Genomic DNA, 15,627 nt, shown 5'->3' on the forward strand with positions numbered 1-15,627 from the left:
TCTGCGGCAAAACCCAGATCAAGCCGGCCAAGAGCCCAAAGGACAAAGGCCTCCTCGCCCCTTTCCCGTGCCCAACCTTCCAGGAGGCGACTGCCCAGCTCCCCCGCCGAGGGCTTATAACCCCACCATAGTTTGCTCATGAACGTTATGCCAGACAACTTGCCTGCTATAGTGACCTTCGATAAACCCCTGTCAATCATGGACAGTATAACCTGCACTACCTCCTCCTCCCTTGCCCATTGCTCTGATTTTCGCTGTGCCCCACCCTCCAGGAATTCCTTCCAAGCCTGTTCATATGCCGTCCATGTGGATGCGGCCAGTGACCCTAATACCAGCTGGAAAACCCTTTGTCTCCTACATACCACATTCCTACTGGAACCGGTGTCCTGCCTCTGTCCGCATCCATGTCTAGACCATGGAACCTCTGCCACTGCGAACGAGACAAAGCGTCCGCAATGTCATTGTCCTCGCCCGGCACATGCTTGGCTTGAAACAAGATATTGCGTTCCAAACAGCTCAGCACAAAACCCCGTAACAACTTCAGCACCTGGGCCTCCCTCTCTGACTGCCTGTTCACCACCTGCACCACTGACATGTTGTCGACATTAAAAATCACCTTCTTGTGGGCCAAGTCCCATGCCCATACTGTCACTGCCACCACTAGGGGAAAGAGTTCCAAAAAGGCAATGCACCTCCACCCATTCTTCCAATGTTGAGGTCACTCTTCTGCGCACCACCTCCCTTGCTAGTAGAGACCAAAACCTCCCGCCCCTGCAGCATCTGAGTAGATCGTGACATCCCATTCCTCCGGCGGCACCATTGGGATGCGTTAAATTCTGCCAGAAATGTGCCCAACTGCACAAGTCTTCCTTAGTTCCGGCTGACAGCCTCATGTGGTGATGCGCCATTGTCAAACCTGCTAGGGACATCCCCAATCTCCTGCAAAAAGTCCATCCTGCCCTTACCACCCTACACGCAAAATTTATATGCCCTAGAAATACCTGCTCCTTCCTGACTGTCACCTTCTTTTTGACCAGTAAACCATCGATCAGCAGCAACATGTGCAGTTTTTTGTCCATCGGAAGGCGTGCCTCCATTGCCCCTAAATCTAATTCAATGCCAAGAAATCACAACACCGTACTTGGACCGTGCGTCTTCTCTGGTGCCAGGGGTACTCCCAGGTAACCCATGAGCTCTTTAAAACTTGTCAGCTGCTGCTGACAGTCCGCAGAACCAGGCTGGCCCACCAGGAAGAAGTCGTTGAGGTAGTGTGTCACCGTCTCCTTACTAGTGTGCCATGAGAGAACCCATTGCAAAAATGATCTAAAGTGTTCAAATAATACGAATGTTATGGAACATCCCATCGGCAGGGATGTACGATGTTACAACGTGAGTTTTTACAACGCGTACCGTTACATCGCGGTCGTTACAACGACTGCGATGTTACCGCGCCATGCCTTTACAACGCAAGTCTTTACATCGACTTGCACTAGATGGCGTGCTAACATTAGAAAAGCGTAATTTACTATTCCAACTCCAGTCCACTTAACAGTAGGGAAGGTGTTGGGATAGTAAACTACACTATTTGTAATGTTAGCACGCCATCTAGCGCAAGTCGATGTAAAGACTTGCGTTGTAATGGCATGGCATGGTAACATCGCAGTCGTTGTAACGATTGCGATGTAACTGCATCGCGGTGCACTAACCGCGATGTTAAAGCTGTTCCCCCATCGACAGCGCCTTGTCCACAAAGATGGAACCCTCAAACTGTATGCCTAGCAACTGGTAATCATCAGGGTGTACTGGCAGTAAGCGAAACACAGATTTAATGTCGCATTTTGCCATGAGAGCACCTGGCCCTACCGCGGCAACCAATTCTCGTGCCACATTCACCGAAGAACAGGACACAGACGTCAAGTCGGCCGTTATGAAGTCATTTACCGACGCCCCCTCCGGCCAGGAGAGGTGTTGGATCAGCCTGCAGTGCCCTGGGTCTTTCTTTGGCACCACCCCAATTGGGGAAATGATCAGGTCTCTAATTGGGCTAACCGTGAAAGGGCCTATCATGCGTCCTTCCTGTATTTACTTGAACAATTTGATGCGCACTACTGCCCCGTGTGTCTTCGCAGATTTCAAATTCTCCGCCCATCTGTCAACCCGAGGCCCTTCATACCCTACTCGAAAACCCTCCTTAAAACCGCATCTCAAAAGCTCTGCGTCTTCTTTCCGTGGATAAGACACCAACCACTGTTCCAAGCGATCCTGCCTAATGGGTGTATGAGCCTTTTCCCATAGTCCCTTGCGCTCCTCTGCCACCCCAACCCCCCGCGGAATGCTGTGTGCCCTGGTTGGGCTGCTGACCCTGTCCGCTGAACCCAATGGCTTAGTTATCCCCATGTAAGGCAACTTCTTCAGTTGAACTTCGTGGCTCTCTTTCCTCCCTTCTGTGGTTCCCCCGTCTGACCCTTTTTCTTCTGTAACTGGGACCATGCTTGGCCCCGCCGTCCGACCCTTCCCTTGTCCGGGTGCCGCAGCCCCCTTCTTTTTCTCCTCCCTGCTCCCTTGTTGCGCCTCTGGGCCCACCCCTTTATCTTTGACGTATGCACCTCTCAGCAAGCGAACTTCCTCCTCACCTTCCCCCTATGCATCTGTACCCACGGACACCCTGCCCTGCGTTTTGTTACCCTTCTGTGTGCCTGCCTATTCTATGCCTGGCTTCAAGGCTGGCATCCTCCACAGATCCCGCCGCCCTACCAGTCCGCACCCTGATACCCTGTTGTTGCCCCAACTCCACGCCTGCACCCCCACCACCTCCCCCATGCCTCTATACCAACTGCCGCACCGCCCCACGCTGTGCTGTTCCTCTGCGTGCGTGCTTTAGCCTTACCTGGTGTCAAGGTTGGCGTCCTGACCGGATCCCGCTGCCTATCCAGTTGTGCAGGAGGTGCCACCACTCTATCCGTGACCGTGTACGAACTGTCTTGACCCTTCTGCAAAAGACTAGGCACATCTGCCCCTCTGTCCCCTACCTTGGTGCAAGAAGCCCTGTGACTAACCCGGAGCCCCTCCTCGGTGCCCCCCGCTCCCCCCTCCTCCCCATCACTCCACTCCAACATGTCTATGAGCCTCTTCCCCGTTCGGCCCACACCCAACCCTCTGTACTGCGCTGGGGGTACCCCGCTACCACCTCCACCGGCGCCCCCCGCTGCCGGGAAACCCCCCCCATGCCCAACCTCCGCTCTCTGACCAGTGCTGCCTGATCCCCTCAGGGGCCCTCTCTAACCACCCTCCCTGCTCCAGGGACGGCATAGGTACCCTCCCCCCTCCCTCCCCCTCCGAACAACCTCCCCGGGGTACCTGAAACCGCCCCTGGATGCCCCTCCAGCTCCCCCCTCACCTGGCTGCCCCATGCCTGTCCCCACCTCCCCGCCCACCGTGCAACCCTCTGCCTGATTAAGGGTTACAGCCTCCCCCACTCCCCCCCCCCCCGGCTGCTTCCTGGTGCGCTTCCCTCCCGATGGGGCCTCTCCCCTCTCCCGCCCCAGGTACAAACTCCAGAATGGGCTTGGGTGCTGCGCCCCGCCCCCGTGTTTTCTTCCCATGCGGTGCCACCTTAGTAGTGTGGCCGCGTCCGCCCCCAGCAGTATTATCCCGAGGTTTGCAGGTCCGCGGCAGCGAGCATGCTAACACCGCAGCGACCCAGCCTGACGCCTGCTGTGAAGGCCTCACCTCAGCTGCAGGACGCAGCAAATCCATGCGGCCCGCTTCCGCGAGCAGGCGCATGGCCTCCGCCACCCTGGGGTCATCTCCCGTGGCCGCCATCGTTCGTCCGCCTGCACACGTCCACAGGAGCCTGCCCCACGCTGCCTGTATTCCAATGCCTGACAACCGCGGGGACCTACCACCGCCTATAAAAAAAACCCACAACACTACAAAATCTACAAAATCTTTCTACCCTATTCCTATAAGGCCGGCTGTCGTGTCACCCACCGTAAATGGTGTCTAGTGACCAAAGATGGCCGGTCTTATAGGGCCAGCCCAACTGTAGCCCAACCAGCCCAATTGGGCTCTGGGCTGCACCAATGGCCCAAAATCCTCCGGGGGGGGGGGGGTCAGGCCTCCCGATGGTCAGCCACCCCCCCAAAGCCCTATAAAAGTTCAACTGAAATCGTGAGATTATTTTTTTTTATTCATTCTGAATGGATTACTTGAGTCTGAGGGTGTATTTTAGCAAGATGATTCAGTGCCTTTGTAAAAGTCTGATTGATGGACAATCCCGATGAATTGGTCAATCAGTTTGTTTTGATATTACAGAGATGTTAGCGAGTTGACCAGTCCGCTGCAGCTGGACACATTAAGCTAACCCTCAGGTGTAACTAAAGAGCATGCTTCAAGAAACCAAGCGCTGAAATCAAAGACTTCACTGACTTGTCATAGTGATCTTGTGGCGTACTGCTACTATATAGAAGCGGCCCCCTTTTCCGGTGTCCCGTGAGTGCCGGGGGGCTGGGATGGGGGGCAGCCACAGCGAAAGCACGCATGGCGAGCAGATAATACATAGAAGCGGCCGCCATAACCGGTGTCCCGCAAGTGCTGTGGTGGGGGCATGTAGGGGGGGACACATTCACAGTGGAAGCACCCCTGGTGTGCTGGTAATACCTAGAAGCGGCCGCCATTGCTGGTGTCCCACGAGTGCTGTGAGGGGTGGAGGGTAGCCACAGAATAAAAGCTTGCATGGCGCCCTGATAATACATAGAAGCGGCCGCCATTGCTGGTGTCCCACGAGTGCGGTCGGGGGGTAGGTGAGTAGGGGGGACACAGTGGTAGCGCCCATGGTTCGCTGGTAATACATAGAAGCGGCCGCCATTGCTGGTGTCCCGCGAGTGCTGTGGGTGGGGCACACACAGCCACGGTGGAAGCGCCCATGGCGCACTAGTAATACATAGAAGCAGCCGCCATTGCTGGTGTCCTGCAAGCTCTGCATTTAACTGGATCAAGTCATTCCTTGAGGGCAGAACGCAAGCAGTTCGTCTCGGCCCCTTTACCGCACCCAGGATGGACTCTTCTTGCGGGGTCCCTCAAGGATCATCCCTCTCCCCTCTTTTGTTTAACCTTTACCTCAGACCCCTCATCAGTTTCCTAAAACACATGAAGGTCACCACATTTAACTATGCTGACGATCTCCAACTCGTCTTCACACTCAGTGGACCTAACTCAGCTTCCGAATTTCAAGACACCATGCTCCACATCCAGCGCTGGATGAACTCTAACCACCTTAAACTTAACCCCGGCAAAACCGAACTTGTCCTGCCAGGAAACAGCGCAACCATGTGGGGCCCTCATTTTTGGCCCTCTGATCTCGGCCCCCCCCTACTCCCTCCTCCTCAGTGAAAAGTCTAGGAGTGATATTAAACTCCGATCTCTCGCTTAGAGGGCAGGTAGGGTCGGTGGTCTCCTCTTGTGTCTTCCAGCTCAGGAAAATCCTGAAAATAGCACATCTTCTTACCCCCTCGGCCCTCATCCAGGCAGTCATTGCTCTTGTTCTTTCACGCCTTGACTTTTCTAACTCTATCTACCTTGGCCTGCCCATGTTCTTGCTTAGACGCCTCCAAATGGTACAGAACCAGGCAGCCAGGCTAGTTTTTAAACAGCCCAAATGGCATTCTGCCAGGCCTCTGCTGGCTAAATTACATTGGCTCCCAGTCGCACAGCGCGTGGCTTTCAAGACCGGGTGCCTCCTCTTTAAAGCCCTTCATTGCAGAAGCCCTAAATTTCTCAGTAGCCGCATTGTGAAATACACTCCTAGTCGCACCCTACGGTTCGGCAACCTTAGGTTGCTTGCCATCCCTAACATCAAACTCAAACGACAAGGAGGGCTCAAATTCTCTTATCTTGCACCTTGCCTTTGGAACTCGCTGCCCCTAGACATCAGAATACAGGATAACCTTATGGGTTTCAGAAAAGCCCTCAAAACACAGCTATTTGCACTATCACATAACTAGCTTCCCTGCCGTGTCACTGGGCCTCAATTTAGCGCCATGAAACCTTCTGGTGTACGTGCGCTTTATAAATTCGTTATAACATAACATAACATCATGGAATATCCGGGCTAACCTCCTTCGCGCGATACAGCTCTTGTATTCTGAAACCTGGGCAAAAGTTAGCCTGGGCAAGAACAAGGGCCTTACTCTGCCAATCTCAACTTGAGGAGGCCTTAAACAGGGGTGTGTACTTGCCCCAACATTGTTCCACCTCTTCATTTCAGATTTGAGTAAAGCACTGAACCAGGCGCACTCACACATCCTAAAATTGGGACAACGTCTGCTAACATCACTCCAATACTCAAATGATATAGTCCTCATGAATTTAACACCTATTGGCCCACAGAACTTGCTGAACACACTTGCTCCCCAATGTGTAAGAAATCAGATGACAGTCAATCTGGACATAACTAAAATAGTTATTTTCGGAAATGAAGGGAAAGTGGTAACTAGTGGGTAATCCGGTAGAAAAGAGTTCCAGCTACATATGTTTAGGGGCCTGGGTCCAAATTCACCATTCCCCCAGACGCCACCTAAACACACTAAACCTTGTCCTGCTTCACTCATCTTGTGCTTTTTAAAAACTTGAAACTGCGCAGTAAAATCTCCACACCAACCAAAACTGGCGGCAATCAAAGCAAAACTGATCCCAATGTTAGCTTACGGTTCAGTATCCTTCCCGGGAAAGCTAAGCCTATTTTTGAACAATGCTCAGAGTAAGGTTTTTCACCTCATATTCCACTCCAGCAGAGTACCTCACCCGCACAAATTTGTTACTGAGCCCATGCTAGAAGTGAGGCTTTAAAGGCGCTGGACTCGTGACATGTCTGGGCGACACATTTACCTCATAAGGCTTTTAAACTCGCAATGAACAAACAAACACAGCGAATGGAAAGGGGGGGCTCTGGGCCCCCCCGCCTGCATGGCAGTGCGGCGACCTCCCCCGAACTTCTCGGTGGTGGGGGCGTGTCCACTGGGGCGCGCCCTACCACCGATTGGCTGCTTACGCGACCCGGATGTCGTTAATCGACATCCGGGTCGGAGGGGAGGGGGGGCGGGCCACTGGGGGGATAAAGAGGTGGGGAGCGCCCAGGTGACCCCCTTGTTGCCTGGACGCTCCCCCACAACGGACGTGCCCCGGCGTTCAGGGCGTTAAATTTTGTGTGCCTCCTCCCTCGGGAGGACCTTTAACCTTTTTTTTTTGTATTTCTTCTCTGCTTTTAGGACCGGAGTCCGAGGCCGGGGATCCGCGTTTGAGCCTTCGTCAGGAACGTCATCATCGGTGGGGAGCTGCGAGCCTGGGAGAGCACCGGAGGAATTCTATCCTCCTCGATGGAAGTGTGCCAGCCGGTTTGGGAGCTGCGGAGCCCCGGAGACCATCAGTGTTTTTTTAGAGGCTAAAGTTAAGTCGTGCGACCACGCTCTATGCCTGCAGCCTGCTTGGCTTATATAAAGCAAAGTTTTTTCAAAGTTAATTTCCACGCTACTTTGGCACTCGGTGTAAGTGGTGAGCTACACGCAGGGACGCCGCAGCTGTCCTTTCAGGGACCTCGAGTTAGTTGGCACAGGCGCAAACGGGGTCCAGTGGCAGGCTTTGCAGCCAGCTCCCGCCTCGATGTCGCTGTAAAGCTTCCCTGGCCGGAGAAAACGACCGGCTTTTGAAGCGAGTTTTTGATTCTCCGCTAGTATACTGAAATGTTTCCCGCTTGTTCTGAACGGGGTTGACTGGCTTAGCACGAGTAGTTCACTCACCGGAACCGGTCTCTCTTGGCCCTGCTCACAGTATTCCGCCTAGGACGGGAAATACAGGCTGTGCTCATTCCAAAACAGGAGCAGTCTAGAGGGCGGCGAGATGTGAACAGTATCAGGTTATTTCGGCGCACAGGTGCTTTGCATAGATTTAATGACTTCTCCAGCTATTTCGGCAAACTGATGGGGTCTGGTTAAATATCCCTGGCATGTGAGGAAACTGTACTTGAGAGCGGAGAACAGAACACGGCATTCGATCTAGGTGAGCACTGCGTTTTGCACAAGCTTAATATTTAAGTGGTTAGCGATTTGTAATAGCAACAGAAATGAGTCATATGGGGCAGGACGTGACATGTTATGGAAGAAAGACTTGCAAACTCGTCTCCTTGTGATGGAGGCATGTATTTCTTTGTTATGAACTTTCCGACTGCTTCCTAGGCGTATCTTGGCGCCCAATAATATCCCGGCAGATGGTCTATGCTACACTCTTTCCCGCAGGGTGCCTTCTAATAGTTCATTAGCACCGCATTTTAATGCCTCTCGGGAGAATAAACTGTGCACCTTCATTTTGTCTGTGGCTATAAAGATTTATTTAGCTAAACAATCCGCAGCTGGCGAGCGTAAATTATGGGATTCTAAATCGCGTATGAAATGTCTATTTTGTGAATTGCCACGCAGTTCCAAATGAAGTTTATGCAAGAATTTTCCGATGGTTTTTCCCGAAGAAGCATTGGGTTGGAATGCTTTGATATCGGGCTGCTAAATATGACCGTATTTTGGGGAAATGCACGCGTCTGCGTCGAGGCATGCACCTTGCAGAATTATAGTTCTAAATATATCACAGTACATACATCAGGTGTTAAAACTGGTAGCGCAAATATAGTTGTCTGTCTATATTTAACCTTCATGATGTGGTTGTTGATAAAATGTTTTGACACATTATTGAACACCTTTGCTGCTAGGCTTTTTGTGCTATCAGCGCGCGGACTGTACAGCCCCTGTTGTCATTAGAAGCATTCTGATTTGTATGTTAAGCGCGAGGCAGGAAGTACATAGTACAAACAATGTCGCTGGGTCGGATATATATAGTAACTGTGTGTGCATGTAACCACTTGTATTCATACTTGGTCTTTGCGTATATTTTTCCATATCATGAATTAGCACAAGATGCGCGTTTACCTGCGCAAAGGTCGCATATTGATAGCAGCCAAAAAGACCTGTTAATCCTCTAATTACTAAAGTGCAGCATGGGAATCGCGTTTCTTTTTTGTGGTATACAACCCTTTAGCTATCAAACGTACAGGTCTCCTGTGTTTGTGAGTGCAGGATTTACAACAGTTGTAGTTGGTGTCCACCCTTAGTAAGTGCCTGTGAAGCGACGAAAGTGTGATATGGAACGCTATATAGGGGCGCAACAGTAGGGCAGGCATTTCGCTGCAGGGTAATTACCGGGCCCGGCTGCGCATGCGCACACCAGTAGGGGAAGCGCAACAAGTAGGACCTGACACCGGTTAGCGACCTTGCCATATGGCCCAGAAATGTTAGTATACAAAAATGCAGAGGAGGATGTTAGACTCGGTTAGGAAACAACCTGTATTAGAGTCTTTGTTAAAGATAGTCACTCACACCTGTTGACAATAATGTATCTAATGTCCTGCTGATTTTTGTATAACTGTTTATCATTTATTGTTTTGTACTTAATAAATACGGCCGGGGGGTCTCGCGACCTCCCGCCTTCCAAAGATACCACGTCTATGTGCTGTGTCCGGGGGTGGTGTGGTCATAGGGGGAGGGCGGTAGCCAGTCACTGACCATGTATCGTGGGAGCAAAACAAGGCTCGCTTACGAAATACTCGGGCTATGCACACAAAGCGCCTACTCCACAGTTATCTATTTGAATCAATCACAGGTTTCTACAAATCCCGGTTTTTAGCGCTAAGATTCGGCCTAACACCAACAAATGATGCGCTGCCGCTGTGAGCCCCAAAACCTAGTTTGCCGCTATACAGGCTGTGTCAGGATCCAGAAGAAACTCTTTTGTCTATACTGTGCATATGTCCCATTTTGCAATTTGCTCACAGAAAGCTGTTAGCTAACATCTTTAATACTCGCGGAATAATATTTTGCTCACCTGGAAGGCTTGAGTGCCCAGGTAATAGTCTGCCTGGTAAAGTTAACCATTATTGCTGGCATTCAACCAACCTCATGACCATACCGCCAAGCGCATCTGCTTTTGCAATTTGTACGGCTCATGCACTGCCACTTTTTTATACTCATGTTTTGCACTATTAAAGACAATATTGAAATGAACTGTTGCCACTGGTGTGCGAGTCTTTGAAACATGGTATCGGTTTGATCTTGATAGCATATCGTTTTTTTAGATACATGTTTTAAAAGAGTTCTTTGCTAATGCACTTGCTTTTTATCTGTTTTTACAATTGTAATTATTATTATTTTTTTCCTGTAAAGGTTTTAATTAACTGTATCATTATTTATAAATACAATACAATTTAAAGACTTTATTAATTGTGTCTTGCAGTCGCCTGTGCCGTCAAGAGCGACCTAAACACCTTGGCTAGCATTCCAGTGCCAAACCGATTAGCTTTGCCAATGCTGGTCTAGGATGTAATTTTGTTTTATCATACGAAAACACATGAAGTCATTTCATGCGACATTGTGGCGTAATATCAAGCCATTAGAGCAAAACAAAGTTTATTATTATAACGTTATTTCAAATGTAACCTAATATGTTACATGTGACCTAACATGGTATTATCTAATATTAGAACCTGGATCTACAGATAATGAAATGTAGTCACAATATATTGTATTTGAACATACCATATCACATAACACAACAAAATATGACATGTAATGCAACGGCACGTTTCAAAGAACAGACTACAATACACAACACTATTTATACATAACAGCTGAGGTCCAAGATAAATTGGATAGATACAGAAACCTTTTTTTAGCCGAACTGTTGACACTGTATCAACAGCCTACCCGCCCTCCTGAACACACACTTGCTGAACATAAGTTTACATTCTTCACGTGCCCTCAGATAGAAAGGGCGCAGATTAGGAAGATTAGCATCGGAACATTGTGAGTACTTCTGGTGTTTACAAGGCCATTGGCTTTCAATTTCACCTCAGCAGCTCGGCGGAGTGTTGCTGCTAGGCCTCAGAGGCGTCGGGCGCAGGCGCAGAAGGGCCAGGCCTGTGCCAGAATTACACGATAACCAGAACATAGGCAAATCTAGATGTATCGGGAGGTAGAAGTCAAATTAGAGCTAAGAGATTTGCGGTAAAACCTGAGCCATCAGGTTTTAACCCGGTTGCTGTTCACTGGCAAAGTATTGTGGGGGGAAAACTACTCAGAAAGAGGGGAGCATGTGCAAACTAAGTATGGGCAGTGAACTCCACTCCGCTCGTGGAGTTTGCAGAGTTTTCCGCACGCCGTGTTTTTTCCTCGTTCGTGCTCGTTAAGTTGGCGAGCGCAAGCGAGGAAAATCCACCTTGCGGCGAGATTTGCCTCATTCACGCACATCGACGTCAAGTTGGCGAGTGCGAGCAAGGGAAATCAACCTTCTGGAGAGATTTCTCATTGCTTGCGGTCGGATGTCTCAATGTAAGTGGTTGCGTATGCTCGCAACCACACGCGTATAGAAACCATCTGTCCATGTTGAGAAAGCTGCCGCTCGAGTAGAAAATCTATTTGAGCGGCAGAAAGGAAGCAGCGCCCGCTTGTGCCCACTTGGGTTGTGCATTGTGCCGTTCACGATAATTCCACAGTGGGGACAAACACCCAGTGCTGAATATTACAGCGAATGAATTTTTCTAATGCACTCTACCTCTTGCGGAACTCTGCGTAGCGCGGCAGAGTTTTTTTTGTACTTTGCATTTTTCCGCATAGCAGACCTCCGCGACCTCCGCCCAGGCTTAGTGCAAACACCAATTTATAGTCACTCCCCTTTCCATTCCGAGGGCCAAAACATATAATCTGCATAAATGCCTCAACCAACAATTGCTGTATCAATTTCTGCGTGCAATATTATTCATCGGTTTTCAAGCGGGACTAAAGGAGTCCCAAACATAGGACTCACAACAGCACAAAACCCTCCCTGCTCAAAGGGCTGTTAAGTCAAAGGTTTGCATCTTCCACCTTACCTAGTGCCGAGAATTGAGGGAAGAAGCCAGCGATATGCAAAGAACAATTATTAAGCATTGGCAAAGCCAAGAGGTCCGAAGGGGACAGAGAAGGCTGAGTCTGAAAAGAAGTCTCTCATTTAGTTCAATGTAATTCCACCAGTGGAGGTGGAAGGTGTAGGAGAGTAGGGTCTGCAATCCTATGATCACCCAGATTTTTTGCTTTTGCTTCATTGGTTTGCGACTTTCCCTGGCTGTGGGCCTGCCAATCCGACCCACAGCCTAGCTTTTCTCTCTCGAAATTAACACACATGTACATTAGGTGCATCCACTAATTGGAACTGGGCCGCCTTGTCAGTCCCTGTCTCAGCATACCACAGGTATCCAGGGCATCGGTGTACCCAGGGCCTACCAGGGGCTGCAGCATGTATTATGCCACCCCTGGATGGCCGCCCAAATCTGACACAACTGGCTGCACGACAGCTGGGGCAAAGTGGTGTAATCACCCGTTGCTGTAGGTGTAGTATTCCTACACCTAACCCTAGAATGGACACATGGATTCCTATCAGTCACTCCTATGGCAGGCCTTATCAATCCTGAAGGCAGAGTGCAGGGAATCATGTGGGACGGTGCTCTGGCGCGAGCTGAGCCCGTCGACGGCTGGCGGAACCAAGTCCTAATAGCCGTTCCATGGTGACGCGGGCCAACTACTTAAAAGGCATTATAATCCTTGCGGTTATTTGCTAACTTTGGCATCGCATCACCCACACATGTCGAGTAAGGTGTCATACGAATTGGAATACGAACCCCTCGCCAAGTCTGGCGACGGGGTTAGCATTCCCCCCTTTTAGAGGGGCACGACATGGAAGTAAACCTTGAACCCCGTTTAAAGTTGACTCAAGCCTCAGCATCACAAAATGGATGCTGCCACCAGACACAAGTCTGACCTCCTGCTGCTGGGAGACCTTCCAGCGAGGGGAGCTTGGACAAAGGGTTTCCTGTCGAGGGCGGTGTTAGCACCATCCCAGACAGGGTTTGTGTATCCCAGGTAGGCAGGGCTGGAAGGAAGGTGATTGCAAGTGGCACCCCGGTGCTCACTGTGCATAGCCCGGCTCAAACCAGTTTCGGGGGCAACCCTGCCCCTGAGCTGGGGCGAAGCCGTACAAAGGATAGGGGTGTAACCACCCCCCTCCTGGCCCCACCCATAGGTAGGACCTAGTCACGGGCCAGCCCCTTTTCTTAGAATAAAGGTAGGAGCGAGTCCCCTTCCCAAATTGGATAATTCTGAATCTTGAACTACTTTCCACGAAAGGAACTCTTGACTATTTCTGAAGACTCTCCCTTGTGGCTAAGGAGTAGCCACCCTGCACCAGCAGGCACCACCTAAGCGCTTGCGGTTTGCTGTACGTCTCTCCCACGGATCAAGACTGCCCAGCTCGACGAGACCCGAGTCCCTGCCATCTCTGACCTCTACCTACATCATCAGCCCAGCTGAGAGTCGTAGGTGCGACGAGACCTGCGGGACCGGCTATCTTCAGAACCTGCACGACGCTTATCTAGCACGCCCACCGAGGGACCCTCGAGTGAGTGCACCTAGGGTTTGAGAAGCCCTAACCCTGAGCAGCTCCAGCACCGAAGTCTGCCTCCCCAGCATCCACGAGATCTGCGTGGGGGCCCTTCCGCTCCTTGCTGTTCACCGCGTTGTCCGACCACTCGCCGACCGGCTTGTGGCCCTCTTCACGACGCACCGCAATAGTTTCATCACCGGTCTGGTTGCTCCAGACTGGTTCTTGCTCCCCTGCAACAGAGGAGTACCTCGGACCCTCCTGGTCCACTCCCGACGCCATCTTGACTCCACCACGTGGGTTTGCCACTGCCAAGACCTGCTGCCCCACTCCTGGGCCCAGCATCATCGACAGCAGACACCTTCGTGGGACAGCTCGCCCTCCATCCTGGTCGCCGCCGCGCCTCCTGGTCCGAGGAACAGCCGAGTCCGACGTCATCCACTCACCTGGTCGAGGTGACTTCAGCCGGTACCCTCCTGGTGCCCACACGATCGCTGGCTAGCGGTTGAGAACTGAGTCCCCTCTGCTTTCAGGTTTCCTTCATCACCGATCCAGGCTTGGATCTCGCTGAACATCGACACTGGTCGCCTGCCAGCAACTTCTTCTTTCAGGCTCCTGAGACTACAACGAGGACTCCCGACATCTTGCCGAACTTCACGCAGCCGCAGCCTCTGGGCTAGGTAACTCGAGCATTTCGGTGCTCCATCGCAGGTTCGCTCTACAAGTGTCCAGTTCCTTTTTCGTTTAGTCCCACTGATCGGATCACTTCGGAATCAGTAACTCCAGACTCTAGCCATTCGCATTTCACTGTTAGTGTAGATGGTTTCTCGTGCCCTCGGGCATTTGTGTAAATTGTGCAACTTGAAGTATTTTCGTAAGAGTTTTGTAGTGTGCTTAGCTCCCTGACTCATAAAGAGCCAGGGTAGTCTTGTTATAAATAAATATCCTTTATTTTCATAACAACTTGTGTGGTGTCCTTTCACGTGGTGTTCAAGGGGTAAATGTGGTGGTAAAACAGCTGGCTTAACACGCCCTCTAGAGTTTAGCCTAAAGACTGCTCGTATCCACGCTACTAGGATAGCTGGTCTAAAAGGTTGACTTACAACCAATCATCAATAAGGGTCGTTTGGAATGATACACAGTGATCACTAGAATAGTGAGCACTACATATCAGGCCAACTTCTCACATTGGTGAGCAGCGGTTGGGATTTGAGCTTGCTGTTGTTTTACCACACACGTATCCTAAGAATATCGAAGTGAAAGATCACATAAGTACCCAGGTACATATAACTTAACTTAGAATACTCTGAGTTCTACTGAACCAGCTGTTGTAGTGTAACAGGGCTTAGCACACCCTGACTACAACTCTTAGCAAGGGATCAGTAGGTAAACACATAGTGTAGGTAGGTGCATCACTTACACCTCACTAGAAAGCATGTCGGTCCACGGAGAGTCTGCAGAGACTCCCTTAGTGGTCAGTGACCCTCCACAGGTCGTGTCACGATATGCCGCTCTTAGCTTCAAGGAGATGAGACAACTGTGTGCCTCCAGGAAGCTAAACCAGGGTTCTAACCCTACCATCGCAGTTCTGATAGGTCTCTTAGAGGCGTACGATGCTAGGAGGTCCTCTAACACAGGTCCCCCCAATGCTGATGGGAACATGCCTCCCTTAGAGGGAACCCTCGGTGACCCAGACCTCGACCTCCATACAGAGGAGGAGGACGAAGAGGAGTTATCAGAAGACGAGGCAAACAAAGGTCCAGTGGTAGTCCGCAGGCTTACGAGGACCAACTTAAGCAGGCATGAGAATGGAACTGGGGGAGCCCCGGGCCCACGCTCAAGCAGGCCTAACCTTGGGAACGGACGAGCTAGGTCTCTCTCCAGAGGCTCTAACGGATCTGTTCGTACACATGTCTCTCAGGCATCTTCTCAGAGAGGAATGACGTCCCCTCAGAGAAGGGAGCATGAAGCGAAGATGAGGGAAGTCAATCTGAGGATCGAGCGGGAAGAACTTGCCCTCGCCAAAGAAAGACTTGCCTTGGCCCGAGAGCAGAAATTAAGTGGGTTAGATCCCACTGGTGGCAGCATTCTCACTAGAGAGAAAGACAGGGGTATAGACAC

The 15,627-nt window shown here is 50.9% G+C and overlaps 1 protein-coding gene across 2 annotated transcripts in view; it reads left to right on the plus strand.

Moving 5' to 3' along the window:
* The first annotated feature begins 7,725 nt into the window (after nt 1-7,725).
* ANKRD34A (ankyrin repeat domain 34A) overlaps nt 7,726-15,627 on the plus strand; it is a 535,455-nt gene continuing 527,553 nt past the window's right edge. The window contains exon 1 of one of the 2 annotated variants that reach the window (XM_085636968.1): nt 7,726-8,052. The gene's annotated coding sequence lies outside the window, so the exon portion shown is untranslated. The remainder of the gene's footprint in view (nt 8,053-15,627) is intronic. The other variant, XR_014971938.1, reaches the window with a different exon arrangement.

The sequence above is a fragment of the Triturus cristatus genome, chromosome 12 (genome assembly GCF_964204655.1).
Source record: "Triturus cristatus chromosome 12, aTriCri1.1, whole genome shotgun sequence".
Taxonomy (NCBI): Eukaryota; Metazoa; Chordata; class Amphibia; order Caudata; family Salamandridae; genus Triturus; species Triturus cristatus.